Source organism: Orcinus orca, chromosome 14, assembly GCF_937001465.1.
Source record: "Orcinus orca chromosome 14, mOrcOrc1.1, whole genome shotgun sequence".
Classification (NCBI taxonomy): domain Eukaryota; kingdom Metazoa; phylum Chordata; class Mammalia; order Artiodactyla; family Delphinidae; genus Orcinus; species Orcinus orca.
In genome coordinates this window covers 61,666,072-61,680,821 of record NC_064572.1, presented here as the reverse complement: position 1 = coordinate 61,680,821, position 14,750 = coordinate 61,666,072, and the positions used below count along the sequence as shown (strand labels likewise).

Below are 14,750 nucleotides of genomic sequence, written 5' to 3'. Positions count from 1 at the left end.
AAGGCCCTTGAGTATAAGACTTTTCTTATCTTCATTATTTACTCTATAGATCTAGCACAGCCTTGCACATAATAGGTGCTCAATGACAAATTTATCAAATTGAATTAAATCTTTCTGTGCTCCAGTGATCCAACACAGAGGCTGGGCTGTGGCTTAGAAATAAAACTCTCATTGGCCTAAGCTTCCTTATAGATCTCTCCAGGAAATGATTGGCAGCAACATAATCTCCTGCCCATGTTCTGGAATACATTAACATTTTCTATTTTAATATGTCTTATTTTGGCTCTTTTAGAGAGCTATTGCTAAAAAAGTTCTATTACAAAACAGTTACTATGAAAAAACAGCTGTTTAAATTATATAATTGGTTCTAAAGAAGGCAGAAAGTTAAAGGGAAAGGGGCTATTCTAGTCTGCTGAAGCCCAAGGGAATAAAAAAATATTTTATACAGTAAATTTTATTTTTGTCACTTTTAACATTCATTTAAAAAAATAGCCTTGCCTTACATATGAGTTTATCCTGTATTTAGGAATATGTGGTAACATATTGTTCTGTTTTTTGAAGAAATTAAAATCTGATTGGGAGGACAAGATAAAGTTAAGAGATGCAGTTGATGAAAGATGCAATTTACTTTTTTTAATATGTATTTTATTTATTTATTTTCTTAAGTTTTGGGGCTGTTTTATGTCTTAGTTGTGGCACATGGAATCTTCTTGGAGGCATGCGGGATCTTTCATTGTGGTGTACGGTCTCTTTGTTGCAGCGCTCAGGCTACTTTCCAGTTGCGGCTCCCAGGCTACTCTCTAGTGTGGTGTGTGGGTTTTCTCTTCTCTAGTTGTGGCACGCCAGCTCCAGAGTGCGTGGGCTCTGTAGTTTGCGGTATGTAGGCTCTCTCCTTGAGGCATATGAGCTCAATAGTTGTGATGCGTGCAATTTACTGTTTTCTACATGAGTGGAAAGCAGTCTATGTGTCTTTAGAGAAATATCTGTGGAACTGATGAAATGGAGGAGGTGATTGAAACCTGGAATGGTCAGGGAGGGTTTTGTAGAGAGTGGAGTTGCCTGGGTGCAGCCTGCTTCAAAACTGCTCCCAAGCAGCTTTATGTGGCTGGAGAAAAACTCACCACATTGGTAACTAGTTTCACTTTAATATCATGATTATTAAGCTGAAACAGGTTTTGGTGATGCCCAGAAATCTTTCTGTTTTTCTTGTCCATTCACTCTCCTACTCTCACTTTCTCTTCTCTCCTCAAACCAATAACACTTCTTTTTCTCCCTTTATCCTTTACTTCATTGGCCATGTTTCATACAAACATGGATCCTTTAAACCTAAGTCAGACCATGTGATTCTTCTGCTCAAAATCTCCCAGTGGCTTCCCCTGTCTCTTAGAGTAATGTCACAGTTCGTAGAGTGGCCTACCAGGCTCTGGGGTCTGACATCCACCCTCCACCCCACCCCCTTCTGCCTGGTCACCATATGACCTTTCTCTTACTATTCTCCCATTTGTTACCGTCACTGTTCTCCTTGCTTTTGCTTGAAAATACAGAGCATGCTCTTATGTAAGGGCTGTTTCATTAGCTATTCTTTTCCTTAGAAATTTCTTCTCTCAGATGCCTGTGTGGCTTGTCTCTCAGTTTTTTCAGGCCTATGTTCAAATGTTAAAGAGATTTCTCCTGGCCACCTATATAGAGTACCAATCCCTACTCTCGCTACGGCACTCTCCAGCTCCCTTACTGCTTTACATCTCCCTCTCTCTCTCTTCCTCTCTCTCTCTCTCTCTAAATATATATATATATATATACTTGTTTACCCATTTAGTGATTTAGTGTCTGTCACCTCGCCTTTAAATGTAAGGGACTTTGTTTTATTTTGTGTTATGTTTTCAGAGCCTACATGTTGAACCCACTAAATTTTTTTTTAACATCTTTATTGGAGTATAATTGCTTTACAATGGTGTGTTAGTTTCTGCTTTATAACAAAGTGAATCAGTTATATATATACGTATGTTCCCATATCTCTTCCCTCTTGCATCTCCCTCCCTCCCACCATCCCTATCCCACCCCTCTAGGTGGCCACAAAGCACCGAGCTGATCTCCCTGTGCTATGCAGCTGCTTCCCACTAGCTATCTATTTTACATTTGGTAGTGTGTATATGTCCATGCCACTCTCTCACTTTGTCACAGCTTACCCTTCCCCCTCCCCATATCCTCAAGTCCATGCTCTAGTAGGTCTGTGTCTTTATTCCCATCTTACCCCTAGGTTCTTCATGACATTTTTTCCCCCTTAGATTCCATATATATGTGTTAGCATATGATATTTGTCTTTCTCTTTCTGACTTACTTCACTCTGTATGACAGACTCTAGGTCCATCCACCTCACTACAAATAACTCAATTTTGTTTCTTTTTATGGCTGAGTAATATTCCATTGTATATATGTGCCACATCTTCTTTATCCATTCATCTGTTGATGGACACTTAGGTTGCTTCCATGTCCTGGCTATTGTAAATAGAGCTGCAATGAACATTTTGGTACATGACTCTTTTTGAATTATGGTTTTCTCAGGGTATATGCCCAGTAGTGGGATTGCTGGGTCATATGGTAGTTCTATTTGTAGTTTTTTAAGGAACCTCCATACTGTTCTCCGTAGTGGCTGTACCAGTTCACATTCGCACCAGCAGTGCAAGAGTGTTCCCTTTTCTCCACACCCTCTCCAGCATTTATTGTTTCTAGATTTTTTGATGATGGCCATTCTGACTGGTGTGAGATGATATCTCATTGTAGTTTTGATTTGCATTTCTCTGATGATTAATGATGTTGAGCATTCTTCCATGTGTTTGTTGGCAATCTGTATATCTTCTTTGGAGAAATGTCTATTTAGGTCTTCTGTCCATTTTTGGATTGGGTTGTTTGTTTTTTTGTTAGAACACACTAAATTTTGAATGCATGAATGAGCTAGTAGGCATTTGCAAAATGGGTAAACATTTGATAGATGAAGGCTAGGAAAGTCATTTCATGTTAGAGAAATGGTATGAGGAAAAAGTAGAGGTGGGGATATGCATGATCAATTGTAGAGATAGTGAGTAGACCAGTATGACTGAGGCATTGGGCTTGCGTTGGGAAATGGTAGTGCAAAATGGTTATGCTGGGGTTCATTGTGAAAAGTTCTGAAAAACAAACTGAGATGTTTTATTTGTATGTATAGATAATGTGAAGTGATGTCAGGTTTTAGAAGAATGGAATGTGTTTTTCCTGCCACAGGGACAGAATCCATTTTAGGCACATCCCATGGAAGCTTAACAATCTGTCCAGTGTCCCTACTGCCAGAGCTCCAGAAGCTTGCCTTATTTTGGAATATAGATAAACAAATTTTAATTAATTTTCAGTTTTGAGCTGGAAGATAAATTTGACATACTGTTTAAACTACTACATGATGCTGTAAGTACTTTTGTGACAAGACCCATTGTTTAGCACATTGTCTAGCATTTAGTAGGAGCCAGAAAATATTGTATACAAACTATTTGTTGAGTGGAAACAAGTCCCAGAGAATTTGAGTGACTTACCTTAAGGTTACCTGACAGAGTAATTCCCAACTCTAGTCTTTTGGCAACTGTTCTTCATGGTTTCTTTACAGCAAGTAATTCAAGAGATTAACCACATAATCCAGACTCTAGAATTAGATTTTTTTCCCCCTTAAATGATTAACTATTAAAAATACCACAGTATTTGTTTTATTAGAGGTAAATAGCTAAATGAAATATACTTTGGATTAAAATGGAATGGAATAGAACTGTAAGCACAACTTACTTTTCACTAGTTGACTGCTTGTTAGGATTATAAACTTACCTAGAATGCATAGTGAATTTTATATAACATAACTTTTATCTTGGCCTCTGATTGGTTAGTTACTGGCAACATTGACATTAGAATGCCACATCTGTTTCTAGGTGCTTAAAAACTCTTTTCTTCTGATTCTTGACTTTCTTTTATTCCTTCTTATCAAGAAGAAATGCAGTCTATTTCCTTTGCTTTAAGGGAGCAGACATTCAGTGACTTTACCCTAAAAACTGAGCCAGTAATCTGTTTGTCTCTATGAAATCCGTTTGTCTTGTGTTAGGAAATCTATTGAGTTCATAGAGAAAACTAATTCCATAGAGCTTCCCCCTTGCACCTAGCTCTTTGATCTGTTTTTATTGTTATTTTGTGTGTGATTAATTTAAACATCTTATAACTTGGCAACTTTACATCCATCTCTCTTCTCCCTGCCCCAGATTCCTTACAAGACAGTGTCTCTGTTTCTCTGTGGGTATATTCTGTAGCAGTTGAAAGAGAGATTTACATTACACTATTCAGATCAGCATACATTTTCATTTTTTATGACCTTTTATCTCTTTACCAGAGCTTCTGATGGGGGCTAAGCCTTTTTTCTCTAAAAAATATTTTGAAACATGTATTGGTCAAGATGAAAGAAAACCTACACTTTTAAAAAATTGGTCGTCATCTCATGAATCCGCAAATTTACTCACTTTTCCATCTTTTCCAGAGCTTCACCACACAATATTGATATTATTTTAGCACTGTCCAGAGTGGCCTTTCTCTTGAGGTACTGTATTACTGATTTATTAACATCGAACTCAAGACCAACAAACCAGAACTCACTGCCTGATTGAAGCTTTTCTGCTACATGTAGTTCCTCTGCAAGGCACATCACAGCTTTCTTGCACTTAGGTACACCGGAGAGCACTTGAGCATCATGCTTGGAGGCCATGTTAAATAATGGTATCACCAACAAAAAGCACAAGAATGTGGAAAAAATGGCACAAAGAAGACTGAGAAAAGCATAGTTGTTTATAGTTTGAGAGCTGAAACAAGGAGGCAGACCATCACGTTCTTTGACCTCAGTGGGGAATGTGCCAGTGGGACATCTAATTTTTTGCCATTATGCACATGTCTGCAAATGAACACAAGAGCACCCTGAGTATTGACTTTGGGATTACAAATAAATTTTAGCAAATAGACAAATGTGCAAATACAGAATCAGCAAAAATAGCATCAAAATTGTAATTGGATTTATCACAAACCAATTTCTGTGCATTGCAATTTTCAGGACTTTTATGATGCTTTGAATGAATTAGGTAACATCTTAAAGTTACCACATTCTTTAATACTGTGTATTTCTCAGAGTATCCCTGTAAAGAAAAAATTTTGAATTTTATCAGATTACTATTAGACAAACAGAAGCTGAAATAAATTGATTATTTTAAAATCACAGAACAGTCCACTGGTTAGTCAAAAAGCAACTGTGGCAAAACAATAACAGACTGGAAGTGTGTTTTTTTTGCCCACTTCTGTTGGTACTACCCTACATCTCTGTTTTTATTTATTTATTTTTTTTGAGATCTTGCTGATGGAAAAATCGTTTCTTTGAGACTGTAGCCTTTTTTCCTTTATTTCTTATGCCTGCTCAAGGGTACATGTTTATTGAGCAAGTTCTCATTGAAGGCTTTATCTAACAATATTTGCAGTTTTAACATTTGTAACAAGTATGATGTAGTGGTTAAAACTTCAGGCTATGGAATTAAGCCTGGTTCAAATGATGGTTCTGCTTTTTACTAGCTATGTGGATTTGGGCGTAATATTTATCATCCCTAAATCTGTTTCTCCATTTGTAAAATTGGTGAAATAATAATAATATATTTATATATATATAAGTAATTAATATATAATATATATATAAATAATCATTAGGTTGTAAGAGTTAAATGAGATAATTTGTATACAATGCACAGTACAACACTAGGTACACATAAACATTTTATAAGAAGTATGTACAATATTATTATTACAAAGAACCTATTTTAAATGAGAACACAACAGTTCTCTAAAGCAGGACGTGTTTGTATCACCTCTGTTATTTATTGTTTGTTTTATAATGAAGTCTCAAAGAAGTTAAGCGACGTGCTTCCCAGATTCCACCATCATGGAGCTGTCCCTCCTGTAAATTTATAGTGAATACTGTTCTTCCACTGTTAGAGTATTAATTATAGGATAATATGATAAGTCACGTAAAATGAAATGTGGGCAAGGATTATGTTCATGTCTTCATAGTTGACTGCCTGATTGCCCAATTCATTGTCTGGCACATAGTAGGTCCCCAGTGTATGGTTACTGAATGAATAGATTAAGTGCCAAGGTCACAATTTTTATGTAGTAATTCTGCCTGCTATTTTCCATTTCCACTCTTACTTCCCAAAATTATTGCCATTGCACCCATGCTTCTTAGGTAGTACACTAGACTGAAAAAGTAAAGACTATAAAGATACACAAAACACAGTTCCTGTTCAAGGAGCTTGCATTCTGTTGCAGATAGCAGATGGATAGTGTATTAGCTTCCTGTGACTGCAGTAATAAAATACGACAAAGGTAGTGGCATAAGACAATAGAAATTTATTCCCTTACAGTACTGGAGCCCAGAAGTCCAAAATCAAGGTGATGGCAGGACTGGCTCCATTTTAAAGCCCTAGGGGATGTTCTTTCCATTGCCTCTTCCAGCTTCTGGTGGCTCTAGGTGTTCCTTGGTTTGTGTGCATCTCTCCAGTCTTTGCCTCTATGGTAACATTGCCTCCTCCTTTTCTGTCTGTTCTCTGTGTGTCTCTTATTCACTTCTCACTGGACTTAGGGCCCACCCTGATACTCGAAGATGATCTCATCTCAAGTCGTAAGTTACATCTGCAAAAACCCTTTTTTCAAATAAGGTGACATTCATAGATTCCAGGGATTTGATGTGGATATTTTAAGGGGCTATTTTTAGCCTTTCACAGCTAGCAGAAACTGTCAAATTTGTTTTTATGAGGGTACAAACAGTTTCTTACTTCAGGTGTGAGAAATGATTATGTTGCCAACTACAAACAGGGAGATGGCAGTATGTACAAAACACAGCTCAGCCACGCTTAAAAGTTGTCTTTTTAAAGTGTATTAAGTTTTGAATATATTCCTAGCTACCCATGCTAGGTTCTTATTGAGAAATTAATACGCAGTTCTCCTCCTCACAAGCCCCCCACAGACCCCAGGAAAGATAGTGGAATACAGGCTCTGGTATCAGATAGCTTGGCTATAAATCCCTGGCCTTACCGCCATCATTTACTAGCCATGTGGCCTTTTGTAAGTCTTGCCTGTGAAATGGGAATTATAATAGTAACCTCATTGGGTTGTCATAAGGATTAAATGAGTTAATACGTGTAAAGCATTTAGTATAGTGCCTGGCACAGAGTGAACGCTTAATTAGTTAATGTTTATTAACTATTATTAGCTATTGTACTTGCCTTTGTTGGGGACAGGAGAAATGTAAGACATGGTCATTTTCCTTGAGATCTCTAAATTGATGTGGAAAATACAGGAGTAACATAGCTGGGTTCTAGTTGTAGGATGAGAGACCAGAATTAAGGAGTCTATACTAGAGATTGTTATGGTAAATCTCATGTGAGATAAGGATGCCTGAACTGGTGCTGTGGTAGGGAATGGAGTAGAAGGGTGGGATAAATGAAGAGTTTTAATGGAAACGCGGACTAAGACTTGGCAACTTGATTTTACCTTGTTATGGGGGAAAAACAATCTTTCTTAGTTCCACTCTATTTCTAAAACCAGTATTGGTTAGCCTTTTTTTCTAAGGTGAATTAATTATAAGATTCCTTTCAGATCTCAAGTTTTCTGAATCTGAACTCTTCTGATTTTTTAAGAAATCCACCAGATCCAACAATTTGTTCAGGTGAACCGAGTGCCAGAAGCCCAACATGGTTCCAACCTCTACTGTTGTCTGAACTATTCTCTGTTGAATAATCTACCCGTATACCTACTCACTTGTACTCTTATAGCTCTTGAAACACATGAACTGGGTCTCAAATCCCTCTATATGTGAGAGGACTAACTGAATAAATTATATATGCATATGTTTTTCTATAAATACTTCTCTTTCTAATCCCTTTTTCTAATAGAAATACAGAGAAATAGTCAAGAATAAAGAAGAGCAAAAACCTTATGAAAGAGGTGGCTGTTGATTCTTTTCTTTGAGCAGTTAGTGTGATCTTACAGTAGTTTTCTACTTGGTAATTATGCAGCAAAATACATACTTATTCAGCCAGATAGGTGAACATTATATCAGCAACTGTTGTAGTTTCTCTGTTAAATCTAATTAAATTTCATGAAAAGCAGTCACCCAAACAAAGTGAAAAAGAAATCAATTTAGGAAATCAAGTTGAGGATAAAATTAGAACTTTATTTTCATAGTTCAGCCTTCATATAGTTGTTATGCAGTCAAAGAAGATATATCTAATACTTCATATGCTATAATGAACACCAGAATAACAAAACTAATAGTATTAAATTTTCCCATTAATAAAGGTTTGATGTTATCTTTATCTAGCATCAGTTCCCTGCTTCCAAAATAGTACATCTGTAGTCAATCTTCAGTTAGTGTTTGTAGCTGGAGAGATATTTATTAACAGTAAAAGGGAACAAGGCAATAAGATTTTTATTTACTTTATAATGAGTATACTGGTACCTAAAGTTGAATTACTGGGCTTAATGTAATTCGGAATTTTTCATGATCTCTTTCTGTGATCACTAGGTAATTTTTTGTCTATAAAGTTGCTTCAGGCTTTCAAAATATCACATTAAAGATATTTTATTTGGGATTTCAAATCATTCTCTTTGCTCACTCAAGCTCCTATAGACTTTGAACATCTCTTTTGTCACTATGTATATGTTTGGTAGTGTTGGTGGTGGGGATATGGAAGATGATGAGGATGAATACAGTTTTTTTAAAGAAATTATTTCATTTTTTGTTTATTTTGCTCATTAGAGGAAATTTGCAAAATACAGAAACATAGAAAGGAAGGTTAAAGACATTACCCAAATATCCTTCTGAAAAATTCCAATGAAAAACACAAGGCCCTTATTTTTACTCTTGGCAAAATGCTACATTCTTGTTTTTAGAACTTGTTCACATTTGGTAAGGCAAATTTGAAGTTTACCTTTTGTTATTACTAAGATGTGATCAAGACCATCTAGTTCAGAAGTACTATTTATAGAGCAGATGCTTTTTAAAGTTTTGTAGGCCTGGGTATTTTACTTTGGAGGCAGTATCTTTACTATACATAAGAATTTACCTTGGGTTTCCCTGGTGGCGCAGTGGTTGAGAGTCCGCCTGCCGATGCAGGGGACGTGGGTTTGTGCCCCAGTCCGGGAAGATCCCACATGCCGCGGAGCGGCTAGGCCCGTGAGCCATGGCCGCTGAGACTGCGTGTCTGGAGCCTGTGCTCCGCAATGGGAGAGGCCACAACAGTGAGAGGCCCGTGTACCGCAAAAAAAAAAAAAAAGAATTTACCTTCAGAAACAAAGACATTTGTGAACAGGAAATTCTTTGAACATTATCAGATGGTGATACATTGGAGGGATATTCTGAAATTAGTGAATGAGTTTGGATGGCAGCTTTCTTCTGAAAGATATTTCTTTCTTTGTGTCAAAGTTGTGACTTGCAGTTGATCTAGATGGAAGATTGCTTATCAATTAAGGTAATTTTGACATGTAATCATGGTTATATGGCTCTAAATGAAGAAAATTACAAACACTGTCAATTTTGTGTTACTACTTTGTTGAGGGCTTTCTTGGCAAGGGTTATTACTATAGCTACTGATTGATGGAAGGCACAATAAACCTTAAGTTTATAGTTTATTAATGTAGTTTATTATCATTCTCAATTGATTTGTACAAATTATTACAAAATTATATAGTACAGTGGAAGTCACTGGAGGCTTCGTAAGAAACAAAATTCACAGATTTTTTTTTTTTGGTTGTTTAGTGAAATCTAGAATATATTCACAATTCAACACAGTGGTGTTACTATCACATGACTTAGGAATTAATATATAAATTTATTATCTTAAAAAATGATCATTTGTATCAAAAATGTTTTTGATCTCTAAACAAAGAACATGCCCACATGGGGTTGTCCCCCAAAATATGTATCTAATAAATACATTAAGAGATAACTGCATTAAATGGGACTATATTTCTGGGGACTAAAATATTTTCTGTGTTGCTGATTAGGGGTAGGACTTGATTAAACAGAACTAGGATGGTTGTCTTCCTTCTGTTGGAAATATTAAGCTTTAGGGGATAGGGGTTTAGGGGGTCCTTTGAGCTAACAGAAGAGAGAAAAAAGGAAAGACAGTAGCAAAGTTGTTTTATTTATTGCATAAATAATGATGCAGTGTCATATAAACAGCTCAATGGAGCAGAATAGAGATCGCAAGGAAAGACCCATGTGTATGTGTTACTTATATGTGATAAGGTGGCACCACAAATCTATGGGCCTATATGTGAAAGATAAGTCTATTAGATTAATAGAAGAAAGTTTAAGTGAATATCTGTGTGATCTAAGGGCTCAATAAGTGACTTCTCAACAAATTTTAAACATAACCCATAAAGGAAACACTGATAAATTAAAATTAAGGATTTTTGTGCAATGAACCCTCCAGGGCCAAAATTGAAAGATAATAGAAGGAGAAAATATATTGGCAAAGTCTATAATCAATAGAAGATCAATATTTTGGGTATACTCCTGGAATCAACAAGAAGAGAAAAATAGGTGACGGTACAGAAAATCTACTTAGGAGAAAAACCTAAAAGCTAATAAACATATGCTCAAAATCATTAGCAAATTTGAAGACACACATTGTAAAAACAATGAGCTATTACTTTCTACATACTAGACTGGCAAAGTTAGAAAGTTTAACAAAGCCAAGTGTTGGCACGTGAGGGACACAGGAACCCTTGTGCAGTGCTAGTGGGACTGTAGACTGGGATAGATGTTCTGGAGAGCAAATGAAAAGTATTCTTCCTCTCTTATTTTGAAATTCCACTCGTGTTTTTACTCCCGTTGAAATTCTCATGTGGATCCATAAAGGGGCATGTACTAGGGTATTCACTGCAGCTGTTTTTGTGGTGGAGAAAGTTGGAGTGATTTGGGTGTTCATTACTGGAAGGGTGCACAGGTAAAATAAGTACAAAGAGTATTATGCAACAATTAAAAGCAACCAGTTTGTTGTTACACATAGCAACATGGATGGATCATAAAAACATTGTGAAAGAAATAGTGATATAACAATACCATTTATGTGAATTAAAAATACATGCTCACAGGATAATACATATTTATAAAAGCATGTGCAAAGAAAAATATATAAAACAAATTTAAGTGGTTGTCTGTGTTCAGGATGGGGGACTTTAATGTAGTATGGGTATAAAGAGAAATTAAAAAATAAATGGAATAAGAGAGGGGCTTTGCAAAGATCCTTGATGATAATGTGTCATGAACTGAGTATAATTAATTCTACCCTCTGAACTTGAGATCACAAGTAAAATAAACAACAAAAACAGAAATTAAAAATAGAATCGTCCATAATTCCCCTACAAATTATATATTGTTTGAAAGAATGAATTTTTTTGTTGTTGTTAGTCTTTGTAACTCTGGTGCCTGGCACATAGTAGTAAGCAGTAGGTAAATTTTTGTTAGTTAAATGAGTAGAATGGATGGATGAATGAATACAACTAATTATTTTTCAGTGATCTTATGTTCCTTACAGTTATCTCCATGTTTTAAACTGCTCTGAATCAGGGAAATAAATATAGCCTCTCCATTTTGGTGGCTTTTTTTTTATGCAAAAAAAAAAAAAGAGTTTCCACAGTAGTTACTTCATAAAAGTCAGGGAGTTTTAATGATAAGAAACACAAACAATGTAGCTATGGGGATCCAGACAGTGCTGATTACCCCAAAGGCAAACTAAACATATGCTTTGGGTGCTAGTGAAAATAGGTGCACAAGATTTTAAAAACTAAGAATATATTTTTTGAAAGTGTAAAAGTGGCCGCCATGGGGGAAATCAGAAATTTGTTCAGCTTTCTTACACTTTTTTTTTCCTTTACAGGTTGGCATTGGTTTTATTTTGAATTACATGGTGGAAGATGTATAGGGAGGGGGGAGTCCATAATTTTTCAGTCCTACAAAGGTTTTAGTCCCTAATCTGAAAAAATGATTATTCAAGCCAGGAGTAAATGAATTGAGTGTGTGATAGACTTGTTTCTAGTATTCCCAGAGACCTCAGAGTTTCAATCTTGAGTGGATCAGGTACTCCTTCTCATCTTGCTTCTAGCCTCTGGTCAGTTTGGAAAGACACCCACCATAATTGGGTTGTTTCTGAACTCTCCCAAGTTAAAAATCTTAACAAGATATCTCTCCATAACAAGTGGCGGTTTGGGGTCACTAGTGGTTACTCAACTGAATCATTATCCAAATATTTTACTTTATTTGCTTTACCAGTTCATTATTTAAATTATTTTATTTTTCCAAACTTAGAGTCTGTCTGAGGCTTGACCACATGTGAAGTTTGACATTTTGAAGGTCAGCTGGTTTGAATTATTTGTATGTAAGAGTCAACAAATTGGGTTTTTTTCTTTTTAAACAGGGAAATGTCTATTGTTTTTTCCACTTGAAAAATTAAATAAAACATACAAATATCTCATGAGCTTTCCTCAGACTTTCCCAGAAAGGTCTGTATTTGTCCTGAGACAGAGCATAGGGAAGTTACAACCTCAGATGGTTTGGAGACAGTTCACATTGCAATAGCTGAAGAGTTAGATAAGGGGAAACCTATGGAAGGAAGACTTCCAGTGACTTAAGTGGAGAGAAGAAAATATCACTTCTTCGTGTCTGTGTTATAGCGCTCTATAATGTCATAAACTCCAATACAGAACCACATTTGGCACATGGCTGGGGTGGGCCTAATATGGTAATATGTGCTAAGCTGTTTCTGGGATATTCTGTTGCCTTTTGGTTTACAACTAGCTCTAGTATCCATATCATCTTTTTGAGCTTAAGTCTTCATGGAAACTCTTGGCTAAAACTCAGAAGAAAACAGTTTGGAGTCTCCCACTTTCTTCTAACTGCTCTCTCCTATAAAGCATGATTCACATGGCAGAGGATGATCTTATTAGAATGCAAGCAAGATCATACATTCCCTTACATAAAACTCTAACTTGTTTCTCATAGTCTGAGAGAGCTCAGCTTGATCTGAATCCTAGCCTAGAAGGATTTAAATGTCAGCTGAGATGGGGAGAGGATTAGGGAGGGAGTGGACCAAGGGAGGCTGGCCATTGGTTGATAGAAAAGCTACACTTCAAAAAAGCACCACCATTTAACTACTCTTTTTGTCACCCTAGCAGCTTTCATATTGCTATCTTTAAAGTCTTTACATTGTAGTATTAACAGCTGTAATTTAATATATTATTAGTACCTTAAAAAATGGCACTTTGGTAGAATATGCTGAGGGGAAGCAACTGCTTCCCGTTCTCTCCCACATTACTGTGTTTCAGTCCGGTCTCTTACTGTTTCTCTACCTCATCTCTTTTTTCTGTTACTTTAATGGTCAAACTGTTTCTGCCTCAGGACCTTAACACAAGCTATTCCTTCTGCCTGAAGCTTTCCCTCCCTCTCTTTGCCTCGTCAACTTCTACTCATCCTTTAGAACTCAGTATAATCCAGTCCTTATCAAAGAGGACTTTCCATAAATGATTGAATAAATGCTGAGAGGTACAAAGAGGAACAATGCAGAATAGTGGCCCTCAAGGAGCATGTAATATTGCCAGGATGATACATTCTGAGTACATGAAAAGTTCCTGATACAAAACAGCTAATAAATTAAGAGACCTGAGTGCTTAAAGAGGCAGTGACTGTTTAGCTCAGGTTTGTTATGGACTTTACAGAATACGTAGGTTTTGAAAAGAACTTGAAGGTTGCTAATATTTGTGTAGGTGTTGAAGAGGGACACAAGAAAATGCAAGAATTCCTATTTGGGAGAGGTGAATATGGGAGTTGAACTGGAGCGTAGAGACTGATTGGGGAAGAGAATCATTGAACTTCAGTGATAGAAAAGACCTTATATTCAGATTCAAATGGCTTTGAATGCCTCCCGTGTGTCAAGCATATTATTTGTTTACCTAATTTTATTTACCCCAGCTGTATGAAAATACTATTACTTATCTTTATATTCTAGATAAGGAAATTCAGATTCATAGAGGTTAAGTGACTTGCTCAAGATCACACAACTAGCAAGTACCAGAAACTGGAATTTTAACTCTTACTTAGAGTCTAGTTCTCTTTCTACTTCCCCATGCTACTTCTTACAGACAGTCCCAAAATAATAATCTTGGGTTGGAAATAGATTGTGGAGGACCTGAATGTGGAATCTGAACTTTATTTTTTAAGGCAACAGTATCTTAAAAAATCTTTAGTGATTTTTTTTGATCATGGGTATTTCATGATGAAAGTAATATTTTAGCAAGATTTTTCTAGTAGGCATGTGCAGTGTAGGTGAGAAATGGAAGAGTTGAAATAATATGTGGCCCTATCTGGAAACTGGAAACAGGGGAAGCAAGTTATGAATATTAGGAAGAGGAGCAAGGAAGAATCAACAGTACTTGGTGAGGATTAAATATAATGAGCGGGAAAGAGAAGCCACGGGTGATTCCAAGATTTTGAGTCATCTATAGGTGAATGGTTTACCTCTATTAAAAAAGAAAAGGAAACCAGGGATTGATATTGATTTTGGGGAAAATGTCATGAAATTGGATTATTTATATGATGCTAGCAAGACATATAATTGGAGATGTTATGCAGGCAGCTTAAGAAGATGTGACTG

The 14,750-nt window shown here is 36.3% G+C and overlaps 1 protein-coding gene and 1 long non-coding RNA gene across 4 annotated transcripts in view; one reads left to right on the top strand and one right to left on the bottom strand.

Moving 5' to 3' along the window:
- Positions 1–14,750, top strand: part of HPSE2 (heparanase 2 (inactive)) — a 638,970-nt gene that overhangs the window by 225,458 nt on the left and 398,762 nt on the right. The gene's annotated exons all lie outside the window — the stretch shown is intronic.
- LOC125961049 (uncharacterized) overlaps positions 1–14,750 on the bottom strand; it is a 297,239-nt gene that overhangs the window by 1,631 nt on the left and 280,858 nt on the right. The gene's annotated exons all lie outside the window — the stretch shown is intronic.